The following is a 24,086-nucleotide window of genomic DNA, read 5'->3' on the forward strand; positions in this document are numbered from 1 at the left end:
CAGACTCCGAAACAGGCTCCAGGCTCTGAGCTGGCACTCAGCACAGAGCCCGACGCGTGGCTCGAACCCACGAACCGCGAGATCATGACCTAAGCGAAAGTTGGAAGCTTAACTGACTAAGCCACCCAGGCGCCCCTTTACACAGTTTATTAAAGACACATTTTAAAAAAATTTTTTATGTTTTATTTATTTTTTTTGAGAGAAAGATAGAGACAACGTGAGTAGGGGAGGGTCAGAGAGAGAGAGGGAGTTACAGAATCCCAAGACAGGCTCTATAGGCTCTGAGCTAGCTGTCAGCACAGAGCCTGATGCGGGACTCAAACCCACGAACTGTGAGATCATGACCTTAGCCAAAGTCGGATGCGTAACCGACTGAGCCACCCAGGCGCCCCTAAAGACACATTTTTGAGATAGGAAATGACAATCAGGCTGAAGGAATCCTACAGTTGAAAGATGATTATATTCATAGGAATGAAGAGATGACATTATTAAAACAATATGGCTACTTAATTGTGAGGCCCTCATTTTAACCTTAAATGTTAACAGGAATACCAAAAAGTGATCTGAAATAGAGATAAAATTTTGAAATAAGTGGAAAAAAAGAAAAAGTTCACACATTATTTTTTTCAAGAAGTATTCTAGGTGTTTTTCTGTGATTCTTCCATAGAATTAAAACCACTACTTTCCTACATTGTACTGTTGCTTTAAAAACAAATTACTTGATACTGTTTTTGACTAATTTCACTGTGCTCTGTAACTGATTATTTTAAGTTATTTTAAATGTTTGGATAAACTTTGTACTCCCTCTAAGGAATATTATTTATTCTCTTAATTCCCACACAAATTTATAATGCTGTTAAATGCCTGAATAAGAGATTGTTGACATTATATAAACTCTTGCAAATGGTAAACTTAAGAATTTTCTTTGTTCATTTTACTTCATGTCTTATGTGATAGAGGATGAATTTGAATCTAATTCATATCTTCTAAGTGAAGAATGTTTTCTGTGGTTTCTTATATCAGACTCCTAAAGAAATTATTACTGGGGTGTCATTGGCTGTCTTTTCTTTATGTGGAGTTAAAAGTTGCAATAAAACTTACCTGTAGTATTTTCTTAGAGCCATATATAAATTTGTGTAGTAATACTCCAGCAAAACAAAATAATCCTATCTACTACCAAATACTAGATTGGAATTGGATTCACATCAGTACAATTGGTTCAAAATATACTGCCTGTATCTATTATGAATAGCAACTTCTATAAGGTCTATGTAACTTTGTGTCTTGTTTTTTTAATGCTTTTACAGAATCCTATCAAAACTACGTAATTGTTTATTCTCCATCCCTGAAATTGATTTAGGAGGTTGGCTGTAATATTTTTTTCTTATATAAAGGATGTTTATGTTTAACTGAAAATAGATTTTTGTTATCCATACAAATATTAAAGGTTAAAGGCAACTAATGTAAAAGGTTTCACTAAGCAAATGATGAAGCAGTGGTCTCTTCAGCAGCTGCAGACTTGTACTATCTAGAAATGAGATAAATGAAATGCATAAAGATGCATTAGGATGAATGTTCCCCTTCCAAGTAATCCAAGTAAGTAACCCTGGTTTTTTCCCCCAATTATGTTGGCACTGCTAAACATTTTTCTGAAAATGACTCCAAGAGTCCACTTGTAAAAGGCATCCAGGAGGACTAGTCTCATCACTCATGTTAGTCCTATGTTGATTTTTTCTTTAATTAAAAAAATTTTTTTTGAGATTTTATTTTTAAGTAATCTCTACACTCAATGTGCATCTCAAACTTGACAACCCCAAGATCAAGAGTCGCAGGCTCTACTGACTGAGCCAGCCAGGCAACCTAGTCAGATGTTAATTCTGACTAGAATCTTAACTTGATTATGGCCATGTGCACTTTATTCATCAGACTTGATTAAAAATAATTTATAGTTACAACGTAAGTCTACCCTCAAAAAGTAGGGTATATAGCTTCTTTGAGGATAACCGTATTTGATACAAAAAATTCTTGTGGTTTTTGACATTAAATGAGTTGGCCAAGATCCATAACTGATGAGTGGTTGGCCACTATTCTTTGTGATAAAAAAAAAATCCCACCTAACCAGCTGTTATGTCTGCTCTTACAAGGTAGTATACATGTAAGGAAAGATTACTTTCCATACATTTGAGGAAAGATTATTTACTTTTTTATAGTGTCTTAGCAATATAAAAGTATTTCTGGTCACCGTGTATCTGTTTTTTGGTCACTTAAATTTTTTTAAATTGCAATATAATTGACATACAACATTAGTTTCAGGTGTACACCATAATGATTCAATAAGTGTATGTAAATGTATATATGTTATATATATGTAAATTATATATGTGTAAATATATATGTAAATATATATAATTATATATACAATTTATATATATATGTAATATATATTTGAGAGAAAGGGAGAGAACACACATGTAAGTGGGAAAGGGGCAGAGAGAGAGGGACAGAGAGAATCCCAAGCAAGCTCTGCACTTTCAGCCCAGAGCCTGATGGTGGGTTTGAACCCATGAACTAGAAGAACATGACCTGAACCAAAATCAAGAATAGGCCACTTAACTGACTGAGCCACCCAGGAACCCCTCAATATGTGTGTGTGAGTGTGTGTGTGTGTGTGTGTGTGTGTATTTATTTTGAGAGAGAGAGATTGTGTGAGTGTGAGCTGAGGAGGGGCCAAGAGAGAGGATCCCAAGCAGGCTCTGTGATGTCACCATGTAACCCGATGTGAGGCTTGAACTCACAAACTGTGAGATCATTACCTGAGCCAAAATCAAGAGTCAGATGTTTGACTGAGCCACCCATGCCCCTCAGTCTGTGTATATTTTGTGAAAAATCACCACAATATATCTAGTTAAGATTCATCACCACATAGGGGCACCTGGGTGGCTCAGTCTGTCAAGCATCTGATTTCCACTCAGGTCATGATCTCACAGTTTGTGGGCCTGAGCCCTGCATTGGGCTCTGTACTGACAGTTCAGAGCCTGTAGCCTGCTTCAGATTCTGTGTCTCCTTCTCTCTCTCTGCCCCTCCCCTGCTTGTGCGCGCGCACGCGGTCTCTCTCTCTCTCCCCCCCTCCCATGTGTGCGCGCTCTTAAAAAAATGTTAAAAGTTTTAATAAAAAGATTCATCACTACATAGTTTTTTCTTGTGAGAACTTTTAAGATCTCAGACACTCTCAAATATACAATACAGCATTAACAACTATCGTCACCCAGGGTGCAATTACTTACCCAGGACTTACAACTAGAGTTTTATAACTTTTAACTTTGTCCATCCCCTACACCCAACCTCTGGCAACCACTGGTCACTATAGTTCTTTATGTAATGTTTGATTCATATATAAAAATATATGCAGCGTGGAAGTAATGAAGAATAATAATTAAATGTCTATGTATCCACTCCCTAATTAAGAACTAGAACATTTCTGATATATTGACTGTACCTTGGTGTTTCTCTTCAGTTCTAATACCCAGGCTACCCTTCTCCCCAGAGGTAACTACTGTTCAGAATCAGTTCTTTGGTTTTTTTTTTTTTTTGCCTTTTGTTTTATATATACATATCCCATACAATGTTTATTTTTGTTGGTGAACTTTATACAGAATAGTATTGTACTATATGTAGTCTTACATTAACTTTTTTTCATTCCACAGGTTCATTTTTATAACTTATAATGGGTGCAGTTTTCCTTTTTTTTCCTGTTATAGACAATTTTAAAATGAACATTCATATATAGTTTCTTGGTACAGATGTGCAAGAATTTCTTTAGAGCATATACCTAGAAGCAGAGTTGGTTATAAGGTATGTACCTGATTACTACATTATCTTATAAACTGTTACAAAGCTAATTTTCCAAAGTGGTTGTGCTACTTTTTAATATGGTTTATCATTTGCTCACTACTATGAGATCTGATTTTTGCCAGTCTGGTAGGTGTCAAATGGCATTTCATTGTGCTTTAGTTTGCACTAGTGCTAATAAGTTGAGCATGTTTGCCTTAGTCATTCCTGTTTCTTTTGTGAAATACTTACTAGTGTCTTATGTTTAATTTTTTTCTTAAAGTTCTTCATAATACTAATATTTCTACTGTTAATTTTAACAAACTCAAATGTAGTTATTTTTATGTCTTAAGATACTTTTTAAATTAATCTCTACACCCAATATGGGGCTGAAACTCACAACCCCGAAATTAATTCAGTGTTCTCCTGAGTAAGCCACCCAGGTACTCCCCCCTTTTTTTTTAAACATTTTTTTTTAAGGTAATCTCTATACCCAATATGAGGCTCAAACTTACACCTCTGAAATCAGGAGTCACATGCTCTTATCGACTGAGCCAGCCAGGTGCCCCTGTGTCTTAAGATATTTCTTAAAGTCTCTTCTAAATGTCAGAAAGTCTCACATTTGTCTTCAGTCCACTTGGAATTGATTTATGTATATATGATAAATAATTTAAGTTTTTACTATGTGGATAACCAGTTTTCTTTCAAATGTTTATTGACTAATCCATCCTTTCCTCAGGGACTTTATCTACATGGCCAATTTCCATGTAAATAAATGTCTATTTTGGGACTTTCTGTGCTATTCCATTGGTCAGTTTGTCTAACCAAGAGCCAAGTGGCACATTATTTTAATTGTTGTAACTGGATTAAAGGTCTTGACAGCTTGTAGAGCAAGTCTCCCCTCATTTTCAGGAAGAAATCATTCTTCCCAAGTATTTGGGAAGAAAAACAACTCCAGGAGGTTTTTTCTTCTTTTTTAAAACTAGAATCCTATATCTTACAGATTAATTAGGGAGTATTGACAGCTCCACAATACTGAATTTTACTAGGCTTTTCTACTCCTTATCAGGGCAAGGAAGTTTATTTCTTACTAGCTTTTATTATAGGGGTTGCAGTTTATCAAAGTTTTTTTCCTCTTGAAGTAAATTTTTATTCTACTTTAATCTGGTAATGTGAATTATATTTAAAATTTTTTAAATGTTGAGGCATCTTTACATTCTTGGGCTAAAGACAACTTGATCATTAAATAATCTTTTTTAATCAAAAAAATTTTAATGTTTATTTTTGAAAGAGAGTTTGTGAGCTGGGGAGTGGCAGAGAGAGAGGGAGACACAGAATCCAAAGTAGCCTCCAGAATCTGAGCTGTCAGCACAGAGCCTGACATGGGGCTCAAACCCACAAACAGTAAGATCATGACCTGAGCTGAAGTCAGGTACTTAACCAACTGAGCTACCCAGGTGCCCCATGATCATTTTTTAAAATAATTTTTGAACTTTAATTGCTAATGTTTTGCTTAGGACTGTTAACATCTGTGCTTAGGAGATTGGTCTGTTCCTTTGTTTTCATAGTTTTTGGCCTCATAGAATGAGTTATGGAGTATTCTTTCCTTTCTGTTCTCTGAATTAACAGTGAAATAACCCACTTTTTGAACATTTGATAGAACTTAATTATAAAACCACCTGGACCTCCAGTTTGCTTTTGTAGAAAAATTACCAGTTCATTGTCTTATTGATTGTAGATCTTTTAGGATTTTTAATTTGGTCTTGGTAAGTTTTGATTTTTAAAATGCCATCATTTCCTGAATCCTATGAGTTTTATTTTCATTAATGTTCACTTCTATTTTTTAAATGTTCAAGTTTTGAGTTTAGAAGTATATCTTTAAATTATTAAATTAATTTCATTTGATCAGTGATCTTGATCTGTTTGACTCCACTTCAGGGAAATATACTGAACTTATTTTATGGCCAATTATGTAGCTAAATTTTGTTATTTATGTATTCTGTTTGATGCAGTTTCTGTTATTTGTGCATTATATCAAACTAGCAATTTGTGTTGCTCAGTCTTCTGCACATTGCCATCTTTTTCTTTGGCTGTTTGACCTATCACCAGAAGAAGTGTGTTGACATTCTGTATAATTAGTTGTGTGTTTTGAGGTTTTAGATGTATGCTGTTTTTTAAAAAGAGTTGAGCAGGGCCACCTGGGTGGCTCAGTTGGTTAAGCGTCCGACTTTGGCTCAGGTCATGATCTCACGGTTTGTGGGTTTGAGCCCTGCGTCGGGCTCTGTGCTGACAGCTCAGAGCCTGGAGCTGCTTCAGATTCTGTGTCTCCCTCTCTCTCTGACCCTCCCCCTGCTCACACACACTCTCTCAGAAATAAAGAAAAAAAAAAAGAGTTGAGCATTTTTCAGATGTGTATTTGATTCTGTATCCAGGGACTTTATCCTGAAGAGAGCTTTTACTGGTTAGTTTTGTGGGTTCATGGGCACAAAGATACTTCAGCCTATTCAGACCTGCCTCAAATACTGTGTGCTCTCACTTGCGATTTGAGAACGCAGAACCCTCTCCAGTTTCAGTGCTGTTCTGGAGCTACCTAGTCCTCTGAATTTTCTGGTGAGTTTGTTTCCTGCTTTTGTAGTTCACACACCTGGTTGCTTTCTCCTTGCTCAGTTTCTAATTCACACAGGTCTTCCATATACTCAAATTTTGGGGCTCCTGAAACGTGGTTTAATTAGGATGTTGTACATAGGTTTTTAATTTTATTATCCATATTTGTCCTGTGTGTTTTGCATGGTGGGCGAAGGGGGGGTAACAGATTTAAGTGGTCAGAAATTTTACCAGCACTTTTAGTTTCTGCCCAAAACTTTTGCCTTCATTTCATTGATTTTTGTGTGTGTTTTCCCTCCACACCTTTTTATTCTTTTAGTAGTTAACCTTAAATGTGTGCTGAAATCTTCAACAATCTAATTAGTAAGTTAAATGCTTTCCTGGAATACCGAGGGCCATAGAACACTAAAATTCATCACCTCTCTTCCAGCCTTTGTTACCCAGTATTTTAGTTGTTACCCAACCCATATTTAAACATTAATATTTATTTGGGTTCACGTTGATCATTTTTGAGTATCTATCTCAGACATGACTTTTGAGGTAATTTGCTTTCTAAAGGATGTATTTCTAGAAGTTTAAGTAACGGCTTGGGTTTTTGTTCATCTGAAAATGTCATTTTACTGCTGCTTTTGTATTAAGACATTGTTTTTAGCTTTGTTGTAGTTGACAAAATTGAATATTTAAAGTATAGAACATAGGGGTGCCTAGCTGGCTCAGTCAGTAAAGCGTGCAACTCTTGGCTTCAGGGTTTTGAGTTTGAGCCCCTGTAGGGCTATAGATTGCTTAAGATCTTTTTACAAAACTTTAACATTCACATTCTTTGTGAAATGATCATCCCAACTAGTTAATTAACATATCCATCATCTCACAGTTACCTGTGTGTCCAGTGAGAACACTTAAGGGCCACTTTTAGCAAATTTCAAGTAGACAGCACTTAATTGTTACTCTTGATAGTCTGGGTATGGTTCTAGTTAATACTTTTCTCTCAACAGTTTGAAGTTATTATTCCACTATTATCTGGTTTCCTTTGTAATTTTAACTCAGCTGCCACCCTTTCCTTCTTATGGGATCTCCTTTTACTTTCTGCTGTTAAGATCTTTTCATCTGGTCTGATCTATAGTTTCATTAAAATGCATCTGGATTATTCATCATGTAGATCTTTCTGCTCAGAAAAATTCAACCATGGACTCTCTGAATATCACTTTTCTTTTTCTGGGACTTTACACAGAGGTGAAACGGAAATAAAATAATTTGCTGTTAAACCATTGAATCTCTAATTTCACTGCTCTGTTTTTCATTTCCAAAAGTACTATTTTATTCCTTTTTAGATAGGCTTGGGCTAAAGCTTTTTGATTCTTTTTGCTTAATTCTTCTGTTTCTTGGAGCATTTCAGACACAGTTAACTTTATATGCTGTGGCTAGTAATTCCAGTATCTGAAGTTTTTGAGGGGTCTTAAATCTGTTTATCGTTCTGGATTTTTCCTTATGGTACCATTTTGTGTGTGGTGAATGCTTTCTTGGTTAAACCTGTGGGAATCCAGAGGTTCTAAATTGGGAGTGTTCTTTGAGAGGTTTTGCATTTGCTTTTCTAGGCCCGGAACTGTCACTGGGACACTTTAGCTCTCTTCAAGGTTCCAGGCCTAATATGGGGTACTCAGGCTTGACTCCTCCCTTCACTGGTCATCCAAGGCTTAGTCTCTCAATCCTACTGCTGATAAGGGCATTTTTCCTCAGGGCAACCATGGCTTTTCTGTTTACTTACAATTCCTGCTTATAGGAAGTTTCCCTGCTTTTCTGAGAATCTAGTAAGCATTTAAAAGTTTGTATTTTATTTTATCCAAGCACTAATAGTAATGGGAGAGCCCGTCAGAGGGTGCCTTACTGGCTCAGTCTGTAGAGCATGTGACTTTTGACCTCAAGGTTGAGTTCAAGCCCAAAGTTGAGTCTAGCACTTTACTATTTAAAAAAAAAAAAATATCTATCTATCTATCTATCTATCTATCTATCTATATCTAGTCTTTAGTAACTCCCACAAGTAGAATGTGGCCACTGCCATTCTACAGCCAAAGGAAAGGGCATAGCTTCATCTTGATATTCATATTCCTTTCTCTTACTACTGCTAGAGCCATTTGTAAAATTTGTTGAGTATCTTAGTAGACTTTAACAGACTGAGCTTTTTATTCCCATATGTCATACCTGTTCTTTTATGAATAAATATTAGTTTATAAACAATAACATTATTTACACACATCTATGCCATCACTTCTTGTATACACACTAGATCCATAAGTTAACTTGATGTTATAAATCCCTTCATAAATGTGACTCTAGAGCACTGGTGTTCATTCAGAAAATAACTGCATTCTGCCTGAAACTTGCAACTTTTTTAATGTTTGTTTTTGGCCTCTAGCCAAAAGTAATAAAATTTTTACTTGACCATAAATTCCCTGATTTCCCCCCATTCATCTGCAAACAATGATCTTTTTCCTGTCTGGAAACCAGAGCCGAGGACTGAATGATACAGTGGCTATTTGTGTTCTAGTCTAACAGCGCTCCAGTTTTTCTTCCACTTGTTTCATTTCTCAGTACCTATTCTAGTACAGTACTAAGTCAGTGTGTTTTGAGGATCCCCCTTTATTGGAGGTACAATTTATAGAAAAGTCATCGTGTTTACAATTCATGATTTAGTAAGTTTAGAGTTGTGCCAGCGTCACCACAATCCAGATTTTCATTACCCCCAGTATTCTCATGAGCCCTCCTTGCAGTCCATCTCCACTTCTCCCCAGTCACTAATTTGGTTTCTATCTATAAATTTGTGAAATCATATTCTATATGGTGATTTTGCACCCGGCTTTTTACTTAGTATATATTTTTTGAAGTTCACCTCAAAAATCAATCTGTACCACAGCATTTTTACTGCTCAACAGTATTCCATCATGCATATGTCACATGCTGTTTATCGGTTCGCCCGTTGGACTGTTTCCAAATTTTGGCTGTTATTTCTGAACTTTTGACATCAGCATTACACATAACAGAAGTAACACCAGTCACCAAAGTATTAATTAGTAAAAGCTTATTGGACACATACTGGGAGCACTGAAACCAAACCATGGAATGAGGCTCTCAGGGATATATTATCAAACAGCTTATGTAGTGAGAAAGCAGTGACTATTTATTCTTCACAGTGATTGATTAGAATATTAGAATTTCCTTGAATAATAGGGAATTGGTCAGTGGTTACCTCCTATCAACTTGGGGGAACATTTTAAATTTTGCCTATGAACTTTAGAGGCATAAGCAAGCTTAGTTAATTAAGCTTATTTGGCATGACTAGTTTTATCTGCCCCGGGAATTTTTAAGGCTGGTCTCCACTTGTTTTTGATTTTAACAATTCACCCCATTTTGGTAATTTTCTTAGGGTGAGAGTATTACTAACCAGTATAGCATTATTATTAGTTACCACCGTTGATGTAGTGAGGCCGAAGAATCATATGTTCAGTGTTTTCATCCAGATGAGTCATCAGCATAGAGGGCCATTTAGTCACCATCGTCATCCTTTATGTGGTTATTGTTTTCATCCAGTTGTCTGATAAGTGGCATGTGAGTGGCTGCTGATAGACATTTAAAACCCTCAAGAGTATACCGTGCACTGGAGAGGTGAACATGAGGATTGTACCACCACCAAGGACTGAAAAATTCTCCACAGCAGAGACAACCACAGAGGATAAAATGAACCCCATTTATTTCATAGGTACAACATGACGTGTTAGCATTCACATCCTCATGATTACTTACTCCTGTTATGTTTTAGGTGAGCATTTACTCAAATTAGGCCTCTGAATAATGTGAGCAAACAGGTAATTTAATGAGATGCAGTTCTCTGGAAGCTAAAGAAAAACAAACATTAATAGTTTCAGCAAATTACAAACTTAGTTTTTGAGTTTGGAGAACAGTCATTTGAGAAGATTCCTAGTGTTAGGTTCAGAGCATCTGGGAGTGAGGGCCAACAGTGGCAATCTGACAGATTTTCCTTGTTTGCAGTGTCAAATGTCCACATATGAGCTGTTGTGATTTCTCTGAAGTTTGTATCTAGTTGTCCAGCTTTAGCTTGCATGACTTCGGGAAAAGGGCAGTTTTAGTTTCACACTGATTCTTAGTCAAAAGAGTAGGAAGAAACTGGAGGTGTTGAGAGTTCTATCCAAATACTGGAGCAAACTAGAAGAAATCAGGATCCAATCTAGTTTATAGGTAGAAGAAAACAGCACTAGAATTCAGTGTCCACAAAGATGTAGTATTGAAGTGCAATTTCTCTTATCACCCCCATTATGACTAGAGATAGCCACAGTAAGACTAATTTGTTTGCAAATTAAATCTAATTTCAGTGAAGTTGGCCTGATTACACAAGTACATCAAGAATAGTGATTGACCATATATGCTCTTTTAAATCTGCTTTGCTAAGACTTTTCAATAAAGAATCTCAGACTAGACTTTCAAAAGTTTGAGGTTAGGAAGTCAAGCCTAGGACTTAGCCAACTGTCCTGTTACAAAGAGAATAGATTCTTACTGAACTAATTAAATACTCCTGTTTTTTGTGGCAGTATATCTAGTGGTATAAGAGTTTCCAAATTCAGAGATCAGGTGGGGAGAAAGATAAATGCTTCAACCTTTGTTGCAAACATACCAAATGGCTGTAAGTTATAGATAGCTTAAGAGAGTTGGATCAAAAGGGGTCCTTTAAATCTGGAAAACATTAAAGAACCAGCAGTATTCTAAATGAAGTCATAAAAATTCTAATCATTTTCTTAAGTTCGTTTAGTTGTAATTCTTGTTTCTCCTTGGGTAAGCAGCTTGATGAATCAATCAATTTTCCATTAGAGCTTTATAAATTCTTACCTAGTTCAGTGTTACGAAGTTGTCAGAAGCCTGGATTTTGGAGTACTTGTCAAGGTCTTTTACATGAATTTATTTCAAAATGAAGCATTTTTGCAGGAACACTTCTGCAAAACCATCAGAGTAAAACAACTGTCTGTAAATGTCAAAAGACTTTAAAAGGATCTAGTGAGAGTTTTATATACAACCCCAAAATGATGCAACTGACATGTAAAATTTGGTTATTCTTGTGAAATATATTTTAAGCTAATAGTTGAAATTAGGATTAATAAGACTATACCAGGACATAATTGAAATTCTTAAAAATCTTATAATTTCTGATTATCTTAATGAACTATATATATATATCTCTCTCAGAAATATGATCTAAGAAAGCTAAACAATTAAATTTTATTTGATGTTTCCCAAATAAGCCTAACTAAGTCATCTCTTTCATTCAGAATTTGATTGAGGGAAATTTGTGAAATATGTCAAAAGATGTAAAACATCTGATCAGATAGGATCATGAGTCACTGTGAGATAATACTTAGTTATCCATTCAACCAAAGTGACAAAAGAGATTTCAAAGGCAAATACAGAAGAGTCAAAGTTGTAAAAACAAAACAAAAATAACCTTAGGTTTTTTTAATAGAGAAAACTCCATTTTTTTCTAAGAGACCAAAGACTGATAAAGACTTGAACCACAAATTATTTTCATAAGACAGAGAATGTTCTTTAGGCAAATTGCATTAAAGGTAAGAACAAAACTTGGTTGTTTTAACAAAGAAGAAACTAAATTTTAGTTTTGCATCAGTATACTTTTGATATTAAGTCTTTAAAAACGTTTTTAATGTTTACTTTTGAAGGGGAGGGGGAGGGAGAAAATAAGCAGGGGATGGGCAGAGAGAGGGGGAGACAGAATCTGAAGCAGACTCCAGGCTCTGAGCTGTCAGCACAGAGCCTGATGTGGGTAAATCCACAAGCCATGAGATCATGACCCCAGCTGAAGTTGGACACTTAACTGAGCCACCTAGGCGCCCTGATATTAAAAGTCTTTTTAAAAAACAAGTCCATTCTAAGCTTGATCACACATAAAATTCCTTTCTCAAGATTCCCTTTTCACAAACCGTCTATAAGTTTCTGTGTCCAATTAGGTTTTGTCCTTTTTCCTCATTCTGGATCATTTTAGGACAAAAAAAAAAAAAGTAAATACTTTTCTTATTTTTACTAAAAACAAGAAAAAAACTCCAAAAGTCCTTCATATCTTTCCTTATCTAAAAAACCTTGTTTTCCTCACCTACTTTTCATATGCAGTAGTCTTTTTAGCCCTATTATTTCTAGTAGTTTTAATTATATATATTATAATTCTTAACTGTTAGGACCTTTAATTCCTAGTTGAAAACTAAGAAAATGTGTGTTTTGGCAAATTTATAAATATATTTTATAAATTCTAAAGTAGTATTCTTCCTCATAGTAAATTTTTCAGTGTGGCACAAATCATATTAATGGACCTAAATATATTTTATCTCTAAAAAGCCAAAGCAGATAAAAATTAATGCTAAATATAAATTTGGAAATGATTTAGATATTCAATGCATATCCATTATTCAGTTAAAGTTTGTGTAAACTTTATTACTTTAAACAACTGTGCTTGGGTTAGACATCAAACAACTATCTTACTTTTTTTGGTAAATTTTGAAGACATACCTGCTTTTATTAACCAGCACACTTACACTAGCTTGTATTTATCAAGGATTACCTCAGATCATAAACTTGAAAAACATCTGGGTTAGTTTCTATACTTCTGAGAGTATCTTGATAAAACACTTCTTTAAATAGAGCTCTTTACAATTTTGATGCTGCCATCTGGAAGGAGAAAACTATCACCTATCTGTAACATACATAGACCTACATAAACATACAGACATCCAAAAAGATCTTAAAGTTGTTTTTTTTTTTTTTTTTTTTTTAAATTGTAGCCAAGTCTCAGGTACAAAAGTTAAAAGAATTGTTGGCAAACTGTGTTTCTGGCAGATGGACTAAATTAAGAGAGCGAAAGACTTTTTATTTGCATGCTTTAAGGATTTTTTCAGAGCTTTTTGGAGTCCTTTTCGTCTTTTAGAAGCTTTTATGTGCCTTTTAAAGAATGCATTTCATGGTCTCTGAGAGGTTTAGAACCTTCTCAGAGTGCTTAAGGTGGACCTAAGTTAAAGGTTCCCCAAAGTGGCCACTGCAGTTTCAGATCAGGTATCTTCCAAAAAAAGCACAAGAGCGTCACCCATAAGCCAGATGGAACCCATCTTCCCCTTTAATGTCCTAACTGTGAGAGGCCCTGTTTTCCAACAACTGTTTCAAAACACAGGGAATCACGTTCCACCGCCACCCCCACTCTTTGAACAGAATACAGCGACTAACCAAGAAGACTCAACAAGCAAAATGCAGGTGTGCACAATAAAGTTGCAGAGCTCAAAACACGAAGAGCAGACCTCTGATCTCAAATAGACTTACCCTCAAATTCCAGGGTTAGCAAGAAAGCAGTGATATGGGTACCAGTACCTGTCTGTTCACTGGCCTTCGAGAATTCAGGGTCTTCTTTGGATTCTACTTCTTCTGCCATGAGATGTCAAAAGTTCAGAAATAACAGAAGTAATACCAGTCAATCACCATAGTGGTTAATTAGTGAAAGTTTGTTATGCACATATCAGGAACACTAAAACCAAAACACGGAATGAGACTCAGGAATATTTGTTATCAAGCAGCTTTTACAATGAGAAAGCAGTAACTGTTTATTCTTCACAGTGTTAAGAATATATTAGCATTTTCTTAAATGATCAGGAATTGGTCATTGTGTTACTTCATACCCACTTTGGGGACTGTCCAAGTTTTTCTTATGATTTTCAGAGACCTAAACAAGAAATGACCTGGATCAGGCTAGTCTTGCAAAGTAAGCTAAATCAAGCTTTGTTTGTATGACTAAATTGTTTTCTGTTTGGAGAATTTTCAAGTCTGGTCCGCATTTGTCTTCTAACACTGCCGTGGACGTTCATGAGCATGACTTAACGTAAGCAGGTTTTCATTTATCTTCATAGGTTCATACAAGTGGAATTGCTGGGTTGTATGGTAACAATTTTAAAGAAACCACCAAACTTCTTCACAGCGACTGTTCTATATTATATCCCCATCATCACAGTATGAAGTTCCTGGTTTCTTTTCATCCTTTCCAACGCTGTGTATTGTCTTCTGTGGTTATAGCCATTCTACTGGGTGTGAAGTTGTAGCTTCATGTGGTTCAATTGATGTATTTTTTTTTCCCTAAGGGAAATAGTTGCCCTCTAGTGGTGCATTCTGCACATTACATGTGGGAAAAGGGCACTAATGAGAAGCCTAAAGCTAAAACTTGTTAAAATTTATTCATTTCATGTTGTGCCTGCATTGCTGAGCACAGACTGCAATTTGAGGCCCAGGTTCAAAATGTTTTCCTCATTACCACCATTAATAATCCTCAGGAGCTGAATGGTTGGCTGTAGCTTTTACTTAATCCCCATATAGTCCAAACCCTAAGCTTTTCTGCTTCAGATCTCCTCCACTTTATGCACACAGATTTCTTGGTGTACAGGTTTACACCTGCGGGGTGGCTAATGCCTATGAATAAGGGGAGGAAGAGGCCAGAGACAGTTTTGTTGACTCAAACCTACCACATCCTTTCAAGCCAGAGCCAGAGAAGTAAATAATTCTTACTAGTGGAATGAATGTAAATTCTTTTTAATGAATTGCACACAAATGGAATGTGTGGTGGTTCCTTGGTATTTTCAGGTAACACTTTGTAAATATGCCTGTAGAGAGTTGTAAAGTTTTAGGAGAATGGGTCTCAGCTGACCCTAGGCTTCTAGGAGCTGCTGAGAGAGCACCATGCACATTAAAAACAGCAAAGAAATTGAGCCAAGGAAGGAACCTGGCCAGGGACTTACTTAACTTACAGGAATGTATATTTGGTAAGTAACGAAAGATGTGGCTTCAGGAAATTAGGGAAGTAGAACCAAACATTTAATGGTTTAATGTAAGAGCCTGCAAGTTTTACTTTATTGCAACAGGATATCTTTTTAAAAGTGTTTGTATGTGAAATTTTCCTCTAACTTCCTGGTAACTAACAATGCATTTTACTATCCTTACCTATCCAGTAAATTATCATGGATATTCTTCAATTGTGTGTAAATATGCACAAAAATACATAGGCATACCCAAATGCCTGAACACAGAACTGCAGAGAATATAATGGAGGGGGCCTCCCCATGGCTGATTAATGTCCCAGTCAAGTGGAAACAAGAGGAAGGAGGGGAAGAAAACACACATCTGTGTAGGACATTTTTGTACACATTCTACTCCATTGTCCAATCCACTTATGTTCCCAACTGAGGTGGATAATAAGGATGTAAGGGTCAAGATAAAGTTTATTCAACTTTGGGTTAAGCACTGGATATGAGGGGAAATTAAAATATTCTGGGATTAATATAATTTTTAAACATGTATTAGAACTTTTAAAATGTTGCTATAATGAATACTGCTTTCCGAAGAATACATGGAAATTTTGATTAATCCAGTCATGCTGTGATCATAGCCAAAACAATTGTCGGGAGATACTGGGATTATTTAATAGGGACATATTTTTTCCTCTGCCTTTTGAAAATAGGTGTTTTGGAGCCAAGTCTGGTGAGTTCTTTATATGGAGAAAACGACCACATAGTAAGGTGCATGTATGCTTGCCCGTGGAGTCCTGCAAATAGCTTTAAAGTGTTCTATATCTTTTCTGAGCAGTGCTAATGTGTACACACCTCACCCAAGATGATGATTTTGTAGGACAGTGGTCTTTTTACTGAGTATCTCTAAGTTTTAATCCATCACATTTAACAGAAATATGATTACTATTATTATTTCATAGACTTTAGGATAGCATGTATTTCAAAGCCATCTGTTTCTAAGCTAAAGTTTTTTATTTGGTCTCACTACTCTACAACTTGGAGGACCCTGGGGGAGAGTCACACTGTTGCCAGTTTCAGTTATTTCATATTTTTTGGGGATTTTAACCTTTGAAGTGACTTTGCATGACTCTAAAACTTTTGTTTTATGCTAGTTTCTTTAAAGGTTTATAACAAAAAGGTAGAATTTAGTGATACTTTTTTTCTGTTAAATAATACATGTCCTCATAAAAGGAAAAAACCTATTTATTTCAGCAAGCACTAGAGGTGTACTTGTGTTCTCACTGGTACGGGTAAATGGAGAAAATCTACAAAGCATCTGTAAGGCAACATCTGACTTGGAGAATCCCCCACTGTGCTAGTCACTGTCTAGTGACTACAAATTCTCAGGATTTCCTTCTCAAATGCCATTAAAATTTTTTAAAAGTTTATTTATTTTGAGAAAGAGAGTGAGAGCAGGGAAGGGGCAGAGAGAGGAAGAATCCCAAACAGGCTCCTAGCAGGGTCAGTGCAGAGCCTGACACAGGGCTCCAACTCATGGAACTGTGAGATCGTGACCTGAGCCAAAATCAAGAGTTAAATGCTTAACCAACCGAGCCACCCAGGTGCCCCTCAAGCTGCATTTTATAAAACCTCTCTAATTCCTACCCACAATCTAATTTTACTAATTGCCTCTAGTATAATCCAAAAGTGGTTAAGTATTAAGAGTGTTATGATACTGGTTGTAGAGGACATTATTAAGAAAAACAGTTTTTAAAAGCCATGTTTCCACTAGTTCATTCTCATAAGCAAAATTCTTTATAACGAAGTCAGACAAATCAATATCATAATCTGGGTTTCACCTTTTGCTAGCTGCTTGACCATAATTTCTCATCGTTAGCTTAAATTTTATCATTTGTAAAGCATAATAATGACTAATTTGAAAAGATGGTTTCAAAAATACAAACTATGGAAGGTATACAGGACAAGTTGCTTAACACATGTTCTTTTCCCCTTCTCCATGTTTTCATTTTCTAGGTCTCTTGTGCTCTGGGGATAAGGATGTATCATGGAGGTAGTAAATGAAAGGGGAAAAGGTGGAGTGGCTCCATTTTGCTCTGGGGAATTCAGGACAAAAACAGAGGCACAAGAGGAGTGCTGTCCTCTGCCTAATAGATACACTGATGCCATGCTGTCACGCTTGAAATAACTCAGTCTGAACAGTGTAGCTACAGGGTGTTAGTTTTATAATAGCATCTATATTAGGGCTGGCCAGAAGCAAGGACAATGGCTATCCAAATGGGAAGATACCGGATCTGAAGTTACTGTCACCTGGGTGGAAAAGAGACATACTGTCTGGAAGTGAGGCACCCTGACCTATTCTTTGTGCTACACACACTGTGAGGCATGCCACTTTACACAAAGGAATCACTCGAATGGATAGACTTAAACTTCACAGGGATACGAAATCAGTCTTCCTTGCTCTTTCATCTTCATCTAAAATAAGCAAATTATCAGGTTAATAGGACTATAATCAAGTGAGGCTCAGGACTGATCTGCGACAAATTTTAGATTTGATCTCTGTAGGCCATAGAGAAGCCTATGGTGAATTCATTCCATATATCCTCAAAACTGTGCCAATATTTCACAGCTTCCAATTTATCTAGGATAAATGTCATCTGCTTGGAAAAGGAATATGTTTTAAAGACTAATGGAGCTTCAAATCCTGTGTATCAATGATGTGTACAGTTTCACTTATTTAGGGGTTGGAAAAAAAAATGGGAATTGTAAGCAGCTTATAGATTATGTTTTCTGAGGTGTAAGCAATGGAGCATTAAGAAAACAATCCCATTTACAACCGCACCAAAAAGAATAAAATAACTAGGAATAAACTTAACCAAGGAGGAGAAAGAAAGATCTATACTCTGAGAAACCCCATGAAAGAAACAGAAGGACAGAAAGAAATGGAAACACATTCCATGCTCATGGCTTGGAAGAAGAAAAGTTCAAATGTCTATGCCATTCAAAGCAATCTATAGATTTAATGCAATCCCTATCAAAACCAGCATTTTTTCCACAGAACTAGAACAAACCTAAAACCTGTATGGAATCACAAAAGATGCTGAATAGCCCAGGCAATCTTGAAAACAAAACAAAACTGGAGGTATAATTCATTTCTAAGTTATATTACAAAGTGTTAGTAATTCAAACAGTATGGTACTAGCATAAAAATACACAGAGATCAATGGAATGGAAGATGAAACACAGAAATGAGTCCACAGTTATATGAACAATTAATCTTTGATAAAAGAGGAATGAATATATAATGGGAAAAAGTCTCTTCAACAGATGGTGCTAGGAAAACTGGACAGCAATATACAGAAAAATGAAACTGGACCCCTTTCTTTCACTGAACACAAAAATAAACTCAAAATGGATTAAAGAGCTAAATATGAGACTTGAAATCATAAAAATCCTTGAAGAGCGCACAGGCAATATTTTCTGATGTCAGCTGTAAGCAACATTTTTCTAGATAGGTCTCCTGAGGTCAAAGAAAGAAAAACAAACTATTGACTACATAGAAAGTTTTTGCAAAGCAAAGGAAATGTTTTTTCAACAAAACTAAAAGGCAACCTATTCAGTGGGAGAAGATGTTTGCGAGTGACATGGCTGACAAAAGGTTAGTATCCAAAATATTAAAGAACTGATAAAACTCAATACCCCCCCAAAAAAATTCCAGTTTAAAAATGGGCAGAAGACATGATCAGACATTTCTCCACAGACATTCGGATGGCCAACAGACACATGAAAAGTAGCTCAGTATCACTCATCATCAGGGAAAGGCAAATCAAACCCACAATGAGATACCACCTCACACCACTCAGAATGGCTAAAATCAAACCTGCAAGAAACAAGTGTTGGCAAGGATGTGGACAAAAAGCAACCTTCCTGCACTGTTGGTGGAAATGCAAACTTGGTGCAGCCACTCTGGAAAACAGTATAGAGGTTCTCAAGAAAATTAAAACCAGAATACCCTATGATCCAGTAATCACACTATTGAGTATTTACCCTCGAAATACAAAAACACTAATTCAAAGGGATACATGCACTCCTACATTTACAGCACCATTATTTACAATAGCCAGACTACAGGGGCACCAGGATGACTCAGTCTGTTGACTGTCTGACTCTTGATTTCGGCCCAGGTCATGATTCCCGGGTCGTGGGATCGAGCACAGCATAGAGCTCTGCACTGAGTGTGGAGTTTGCTTAAGACTCTCTCTCCTTCTCCCCCATCCCTGCTCATGCATGTGTGCACAAGTGTGCTCGCTCTCAAAACAACAAAACCCCACAAAAACTAAACAATAGCCAAACTATGGAAGCAGCCGAAGTCCCTACTGATGAATGTATACACATGTGCTATGTACACAACAGAATATTATTCAGCCATAGAAAAGCATGAAATCTTGTCATTTACATGGATAGAGCTAGAATATAATGCTAACTGAAATGTCAGGAAAGACAAATACCATATGATCTCACTCATATGTGGAATTCAAGAAACAAGCCAAAAGAGGGCAGCAGGGGACGGTGATAGATAAACCAAGAAACAGGCTCTGAATTACAGAGAACTAATGGTTATCAGAGGGGAAGTGTGGAGGGGAGGATTAAAGAGTACACATCTCCTAATGAGGGAAAAAAAGGAAAAAATGTACATCCATCCACAGTTGCTATGAGAGCTTTTTGGGAGAAGTAGGTTTGGTAACATCAAAAATTTTTAATTTGACTTATCTTTTGACCCAGACATTCCCCTTACAAAAATGTATCCTGTAAAAATATTTAATATGAATGCACAATGATGTGTATATCAAGATTCCTTAAAAAAAAAGAGAGAAAGAAAGCACCCTCACTACAGCTGTTTGTAACAGAAGAACATGGGGCAGGGGCTCAGGGGAGACTTGTATGCATAATGTGAGAATGTTTACTTAAAGGGAGATATATCCTCATTACACGATATATTGCATCCAAAATAGGATTCCCATAAAAACACTGATGTAAAGTGAAAGGAATCAGAATATACTCCAAATTTATGTATAAAACAATGTATAAATGCATAATAGTTCTGGAATGAGATGCACCAAAAGTAATGGCTGTTAGCTCTGGAGGGAAAGGGATGAAGTATGTTTGCCCTTGTGATTTTTTGTTGACTGTTAAAATATTTATTTTGAGAGAAAAAAGCAAGCACGAGTAGGGGAGGGGCAGAGAGAGAATTGCAAGCAGGCTCCGCACTGTCAGCACGCAGAGACCGATGCAGGGCTCCGTCCCATGAACTGGAGATCTTGATCTGAACGGAGATCAAGAATCGGATGCTTAACCCAGTCACCCTTCTGATTTTTGCTCTACATGCTTTTATGTCATTTTTTTTTTAAATGTTTATTTTTGAGAGAGAGAGAGAGAGACAGAGACAGCATGAGCAAGGGAGGGGCAGAGAGAGATGGAGACAGAATCCAAAGCAGGCTCTGCTGTCAGCTCTGAGCCCAAAGCAGGGCTCAAATTCATGAACTGTGAGATCATGACCTGAGCCGAAGTCGGACGCTTAACCCACTGAGCCACCCAGACATCCCTCATTTGACTTTTGTTTAATAGCCTATCTGTAGATCAGTTGAAAACAGGATTTTTAAAAAAATCCAAAATAATTTACATGATTGGGAAGCTCTGCAAAGCCACTCTAGCATATCATTCTCTTTTAAGATGCTTGTGAAGTCCTCAACTGCAAGCCTACCTGCAGGAAGTTTCTTCAGAAACTGTAGGACAAAGATGGAAAAGCAGGGAATTGAATAGTTAAGACATTTTTCTAAGGCCCATGCAGTTGAATACAACTCATTTTTTCACATCTGATCGTGTATGTACCTATAGAAAAATGTGTGTGCGCGCACCTCTGTGTGTATTGTTGCTTAGATAGTTTATAAGAATGCTTAGCAGTAGAAAGATACAAACCCATAATTGTTTCTGCCGCCTACACATGAAATAAGGTAAATGAGATGTTAGGACTGGGCCGCAGCAATAGAGAAGGGTGATTTACAGCACTTATCCAGAGCAGGCACATGGTCTTTTGAAGCTAAAATAGAATTGTCCGTTTAAAAAACATTCAAGGTCCACCCTCCAGTCAGTTAGAAGGGCACAGGTCTTTATTATCAGAGTCTTGATGTCTCACTACAGTCTCGCTTTCAGTGGAGTGTGGTCTACGGCAAACCGCAAACACTAAGAGAGTCCTGTTCTAAGACAAAACAGACTAGACGGGTACATTTATCTAAGCACAGCCAGAGTAACAGCAGATAAAACTCTGAATATTACGGCAAACACCTACTGGGCTTCAAAGTAATCTGGAATGACTGGAAGGTTCTAAACACTTAGATGTCCTATGTAAAAGTAGCCTGGGTTATGACAATTTTTATTTCCAACTCCGGCAAAATGTGAACAAATATCTATTTAAATAATTCAGGCTCCACAAGTGGCTGAGTATTTGCTAATACAAAGACTAAGGCCACAAAGGAAATGACTACTTACCTCAGAGTTGTTGCTGGTTTTAAATAAGAATACAAAGGCCTCTCGGGGTCTGGGAAGCAGCCCACACAGACCTCAAGACACCAGAAGCAGAAACTGCAAAGACATTGGTAGAAGTTGGCCTACTTAAAACTAAGCAAACTTTGTTAAAAAGGGCCCTTTTTTAATAACTGAAAAGCGAAAGATAACTTGGAGAGAAACCATTACAACATAATGAAAGGTTAATATTGTAAATACAGAAATCAAAAGGAAAAAGATTAATAAGTTGAAGAGAAGTCATCTATCCCTTTATCTGCTCAGCATCTTCTCTCTCCCTTAACAGAACCCTTCCTAATAGTGAACTCATGACATGATTTAGGTGAAAACCTTCCCTGCACATACGAATTGTACACTTGAACTGGATTTAGGGTACTGGTCACATAAACAGTGCACTGCAAATGGCAACTTTGTATGTGACGGGGGGAGGAAAAAAACCTCTGTACCACAGGAATAAAATCTAAATGAAAACATCAGAAGACACTGTTTCCCACCTATCAAATTAGGTAACTTCCCTTTGCATTTTTTTTTTTTTAAATGTTTATTTTTTGAGAGAGACACAGAATCCAAAGCAGGCTCAGGCTATCAGCACAGAGCCCAACATGAGGCTCAAACCCATGAACCACGAGATCATAACCTGAGTCGAAGGTGGATGCTTAACTGACTGAGCCACCCAGGCACCCCTCCCTTTGCATTTTCTAAACATGATTATCTAGAACTGGTAAGGGAATGGATTATCAGTGCATGCTACAATCACTGAATGTTGGAAGATGTTGAAACATGCTAAGCCCATATTTACAACAGTATTCTGGTGGTCATATCTTAACCAAAGTTAGCATCACTGAAGTGTTGAGGTGCCTCCTGATGTGACACCATGTGAAGTACCCCACATACCCTGTGGGGTCTTGCCAAATATAATCAAGCTCTAGGACCAAACCCAGTTTGCAGGAAATATAGAAGTTGGAGGAATGAATTAACGGGACACTTTGTGGAAACTCACAAATGTTTTTAATATAATAAATGCTATGCATGAAACTTGACTGAATCCTGGTTTGAAAAATAAGCCCTAAGGCCTTTCAGGGACAACTGCAGACATTTTAACATAAACTGAACTTTAGAGGTTTGTGGAAAAGTTTTGTTAGACGATAACATGATATTGGTATTGGCAGTGTCCTGGAAAATGCATGCTCAACTTTTTACGGCTGAAATCTAATTCAGCATAAATATATACATGCACACATTTACTTAAGGACAATATGGTACAATATTAAGTGCTGAATCTGTCCAAATAGTTTGCTTCAGGGATGGTTGTGGAAGCATTCTTTATAATACCCCGATTAGAAATCTCAATGTCTAACAAGGAGGTTGGTTAAATAAACTGGTACGACCATGCAATGGACAACCACTACTGATAACCTGTAATCGACAAGATAGAACATGGATAGCTTTTGTGAAAAAGATGAAAACCAGAGATTTTATGATCCATCTTTCCAGGCCTAGTTGAAAAGAGAGTTCTTCCTTAAAGATCCCCTCCCTTCTCTTCATGACGACTAACACACTCCCTTTTCCCACACTCGCCATTCCATGCTTACCAGTTCTTGCTGTTTGTCGACTTTACCACAAGCTTGCCGAGGGTGGGTATCTATTCATTAGGACCAATATAAGTAGAGGTCAACCTAACCTAAGGAACAAAAAATGGAAAAGAAGTGGGTAGTGAGGTCTCCATCAGTGTTCAATCAGAGGCTAGAGGGTAGGTGTGGGGAGGTTGGTGCAGTAAGGGGAAGGAATAAATTACAGGAGCCACCAATTTAAGAGTGTTCATGCCAGGCACTATGCTAAACTCTCCATACACTCTAGTACAATCATCATCATCTTACTAGGTAGATAACCAACAAAGTTTATAAATGAGAAAACCCCAGAGAGGTTAAACAACTTGCCCAAGGACACAAAGCAAACTCAGGAGCTAGAATTCAAATTCACCAAGTCAGATTTCAGTACCTTGGTTCTTTCTGATTTCCTAAAACCACTGGCGTAGAACACGAGCTCTTTCAGAGTAGCAAAGGGAGGATAGACCAGATGGCCTTTAGATTCCTTTCAATACCAACATTCTACAAATCTGTCCATGCAACAAATTGAAAACAGGCAAATTATGGTCACCATTGCACCTGGAAGTTGATGTCAGAAAGAAAAGATGCCACACTGGTGGTATCAGGCTAATTTGTGGGTGACTGA

General features: G+C 36.9%; 1 long non-coding RNA gene across 1 annotated transcript; it reads right to left on the bottom strand.

The window, feature by feature from the left end:
* Positions 1–10,157: 10,157 nt before the first annotated feature.
* On the bottom strand, positions 10,158–12,257 carry LOC144232298 (uncharacterized). The gene is made up of 2 exons (XR_013335355.1): positions 11,326–12,257; positions 10,158–10,647 (listed from the first exon to the last, which is right to left on the bottom strand). It is a non-coding gene; the product is annotated as an uncharacterized LOC144232298 (long non-coding RNA).
* Positions 12,258–24,086: the final 11,829 nt, after the last annotated feature.

Source organism: Crocuta crocuta, unplaced genomic scaffold, assembly GCF_008692635.1.
Source record: "Crocuta crocuta isolate KB4526 unplaced genomic scaffold, BGI_CrCroc_1.0 scaffold134, whole genome shotgun sequence".
Lineage (NCBI taxonomy): Eukaryota > Metazoa > Chordata > Mammalia > Carnivora > Hyaenidae > Crocuta > Crocuta crocuta.